Here is a 4,850-nt window from a genome sequence, read left to right as displayed (position 1 = left end):
TATGCACCTTCTCAAGAAGTTTGTTCAAACCCAGATGTGATTCTTTAAGGCTCGTATTTTTCTAAGATATGGCTTATCTATTTCTTATGCGTACCCTCCGGACCTACACTCTAGACTTTGTTAATGGCAAATATCGGTCGTCGTATATTAGCCATGACACGGTGAATAAGGTATTAGCTATGTATATGTGATATGGACAATAACACTCAACATAACTCATAACAGTGACTTAAATTCTGGACAATAATCTATTTTAACCTCATAAATTCTAATGTCGGTGACTTTCCTAGATGAGGGAAATAACATATATGGAGACTAATGCAGTGATAAGAATATGTGTTGATAGTATGAATATTTCACTTCCTACAGTGACCTGATCAACACACATATATATATTCACAATTCAAACTGCTTATATCAGGTGAGTCAACCTATGGAGATGTTGATTTACAATAGGTTCATTGTTGATTTACAATAGGTTCATTGTGATCCCAGAAATAGACCTCAATAAATGTTTGGTCACAAGCAGTGGAAGCATTTGATTTTTTCAAAGACAATCCTCTCTCAATTTGAGGGTAATTAGTCTCCCTGAAATATTCTATACCCAGCATCAAGTAGAAGAATAGGAATTCTTTTGAAGTCATCTCTGAAGAAGAAGTAGTCCTCCTCAAAGTTTGGAAGACCTAAGGCTATCATAAAAGTAAAAAAAAAAATAGAATCCTGAGCAGCGACCTTTCTTGGTTCCCTCACAGTTATATGTACATGATATTGTTCTATGCATGTCACCTCAATCTCACCACTACTTATGGTCCAACATTAAGTATGACATTGGTATTTCTTAGTAGCAATGGTGATACATTACAATTCCTATAAATTGATGACAATGTTATAGTGTTGTTCATAATCAAAGTTGTGAACAAGACAGATATGAACTCTCGAAAGCTTGATTGTCATCTTTTCAAAGGTTATGTTCTATAAAAAAGTTACAAGGATCTCTCAGCTAATGAGTTAATAATTGGGCTAATGAGTTATTGAAGCTTCTATATTCAGCAAAGAACATGTGATTCTAAATTTAACATGGTATTAGAGCCAAGTTGAGGACAAGGCCAAGAAGCATTGAACGTAATTATGACAAGTCTCTGCAGCCAAGTAATCATCCTGGAGATAGAGTTGTTGGGCCCCCTAAAAGACTACACTACACGTGAAGCATCTCTATCAAGTATTCAATATTTGTGGCCTTGTTGACATAGATATTCACTTGTTCTGAAATTTCAATGCAATTTTGAAGTGGATAGGCCGAAGTGTTAATGATTGTTTTGGGTTTATTTTTTTCTTTGGTTCGATCTGGTTTACTTGATGGGATATTTCAGACTTCTACACACACACTTCTATGTTCTCTATGGTATGGCTTGACCCCTTATCCAGGGAAGTCTACTGTGCAAAGATAGCTTAATTTCTAGAAGTTGGCCTGTATATAATGCAACACTAATTTACATACATGTATGCTAATACTGCTAACTCCAACAATTGTTTGTCATACACACTAATTTGCATATCTGAGTGCTAACATATGTATTCAATCTCTGTTCCATAACTCATATACTTCTGAATGATCTCGAGCACACTAGTTCCTTTCTTGTGAAGTCCTCTATCATGACAATGTTTCTCTCAAGTGTTTTGATGCTTAACTTCTGATATAAATTTCTGAGGCCAACACTATCTGAGGATTTTTTTTGGAATTCACATACTTGACAAAGTGTTGAAAAGTGTTATGTTGAAAATAGACCTTGAGGATCTAGACACAATCTTAGTTCTATGGGATCAAATGCAAGAAACAGTTCAGTCCAGTCTATGTATTGTGTACAAATCTATGGTGTATTCCTGAATTAATACAACAGGTCAGATCCCTTATATAGAGACCTATAACACAAGTTTGGTTGACCTGAGCATATAACTAAGTGGGTATGAGTTAGCTAGTTTAGTGATTATGATTCGATCTAAGGATTAAGTCTCTGTATATGTTGGTGCAGAGAATTTGAAGATCATGTCTTATTTGATGTACACATTGACTGCATTCAAATCAAGTTTTGGGACAGATTTCTAGAATTATTGATGTCACAAGGATATTGGTTCTCATGTTCTTCGAGAGTGTAAGGTCCTTATATGGTAGAGGGCTTTGAGATAGAATATGCATAGAATTTGTTCTCTTGCAAGAATGAATGTGCTTAATGCCTAGAACATGTGATGAATGGTCAGCATTCTGAGGTCCTGACTCCTAAGTCCTAACTGGGCATGTTTCTTCTTTTTGAAGCTTAAGGAACCGGGAGTAAACAGTCCTATTGATTACATGCTATAAAGCAATGATCTAAGTTCTTTGACAAGAAAATTCATGCATATTCGTGGGAGACGATAACAACCACCATTTTTCCCTTTTAAAGGATCCTTATTTATGTTTCATATCACTATTGCAGGGACAAGGACGCTGCCTTGTTTGCAACGAGCCAAATTGCTCATTGATGATACATTGACAAAGATTTTTTACCTCAGAGATGTCCTCTTGCAGACATGGCATGTTATAGAAATAGTCTTCTAGCAGGAAAGGATCACAAGGATCCTTGATGAGAAGGTTCTTCAATATATGGAAGAATCTTGGAAAGTGTATATTCCACTAGAATTTTGTGGATGTAATCTGGCATATTATGGAAGCAAGCATCAAAGAAGTTTACTAGTTTATTTGCAGCATGAAGGCATAATTGAAGTATTTTATCATCTTGAGAAAGGAGCCTCATCATAGACATTTTCTTCAAAGAAAGAGGTAGTTCGTGAAAGAAGTTGACTAGATGACAAAATGAAGGAAAGAGGTATGCACATCTTTAGATAAGATCTCTTCGTTAGAAAGTAGAATTCATGTATTCAAAGATATGGTAGGAAGAGTTAGATGCAGAAATATATTTGGAATCATGTGCACGGTATGTCTTGGTTAGATACTAGATGAAATAAGGACTCTTCCATATGGGTACTCGATGTATAGAAGCATGACAGTTGTGCATAAAACCTAGTGATATTTATAAACATTCAATGTGGTCTTTGTTAGGGTCCTATGTTCCATAGTAATTAGGATTTGTTAATCTTTCAAGTCAATCAAGGTCAAAAGTCAAATTTTGGTCTATACTAGCAAAATTTTCCAAGTTATAAAGCAAAGAGTATGAGTCACTGTATAGATATCATTGCTAATCCCACTCCAAAAATGAATATCATTTCATCATGGTAGGTCATCTCCATATTTCATGAGTCTTTTAATTAATCATGGTCAGTCAAACCCTATCAATCATACTTTCACCCTCTTTCCTCAGAGATTGAGTCAAAATTCTGCTACTAGGGTTTTTGTTGCGCTTTCCCTTTTCCATGGTTCATAGCTTCATTCAGGAGTCAAAGGCCTTCGTTTTAAGCTTATACCTCCTTCATCATCCTTCACTGACCATTCTCCATCATTCCCCTCATCAAAATATTTTCATTTCCTTATTTTACCAAAAACCAAAGAAATTTGTTGCGCTTTTACCCTAGGTCTGTGTTTTGACCTTTTTCCCCCCTTTTTCTCACTATTTTTGATAAATTCCACTTCTAGTATTTTCCTAACACCCATATCTATCCCCCATATTTTTCCCATAATTTTTCCTACCTCCCTTCCCTCTCATTCCCTTCCCCTAAGTTTCCGCTCTTTTGTGTTGTGCTTTTACCTAGTCACCATGTTCTCGTCATATCTATTAAACCTCACACCCATTTTCCATGAAATTGTTATAGGAGATGCATGGGGATGAAATGAAAACACCCACTCAATTTCAACTCAAAATGATGCACGTTTTCGAGAAATGAGCCATCGTCATCTATAACCATTTTGGGATTTTCTCGATATTTGTGACTCTAACTGGGCTGAAATGTTTTGTGGAGGTTCATTATGATGATATTAACTTTTTTTTTTTTAAATTTCAGCCCATTTGGATTTACCGTTTGGGAGATATTCCCAAAATACAATTGCTACAGGAGAGTTGTTGCGCTTTTGACTCTGTTTTTATCATCATTTTCAAAAGATATTTATGACCAAATGGAGATGAATTTTGGAAAGAAAAAGGAGGTTTTATTTAATCATGCAACCACAAACAATAACCTCTTCAATTTTTGCACAGGTGTTATGGTTAAAGAGATATGAGTTTGTCTTCCTTGCTTCTCTTTTCACTGCGCTTCTGGATGATTAGTTTTGGAATCAAGTTTGAAGAGGCCAAATTTTTCTTTTTCATGGTTTAAAGCCTCCAGGGTGTAGTGGAAATTTCCAATTTTCTTCACAGGTCTTAAACAACACTCAAAACCTCATTCCCGTCATCAAAATTTCAAGTCAACTATTTGTTGCGCTTCTTCTAGGAATTGTTGCTTTTCTGTGTAACCAACTTCAAGCTTGGATTCTGAACAACTGTAAAAGTATTTTTGAAAACGGGAGTAGTTTTTTGTTCATAACATACCCAAAAAAAATCCTCTCTCATTGTTTACATAGAAGTTATTGTCTTGGAGTTACAGGTGGCACCTTGAGACCCATTTTTCACAATTTCACCAGGCCAGGATTCCTGATAGGGTTCTAGAACTTTTTGAAATTCGACTTACTAGACCTCCAACATGGCATGGTTGACCTCAAATCTATTTGGATAATGAATTTTTAGGATTTTTCTATCATATCCCATTATTAGATGTTCAGCTATCCCATCTTTCGTCAGTAAAAAACCAAACCCTATATAGTAGGATATGGGAAAATTTTGCAAATATTTTATCCATGCATGGTAGGGAGTGTGAGAGCCAAGTGT

This window comes from Pinus tabuliformis, chromosome Q (assembly GCF_031772625.1).
Source record: "Pinus tabuliformis cultivar Carrire ecotype Pingquan chromosome Q, CPIR1, whole genome shotgun sequence".
NCBI lineage: Eukaryota > Viridiplantae > Streptophyta > Pinopsida > Pinales > Pinaceae > Pinus > Pinus tabuliformis.
Note: the sequence above shows the minus strand (reverse complement) of the source record.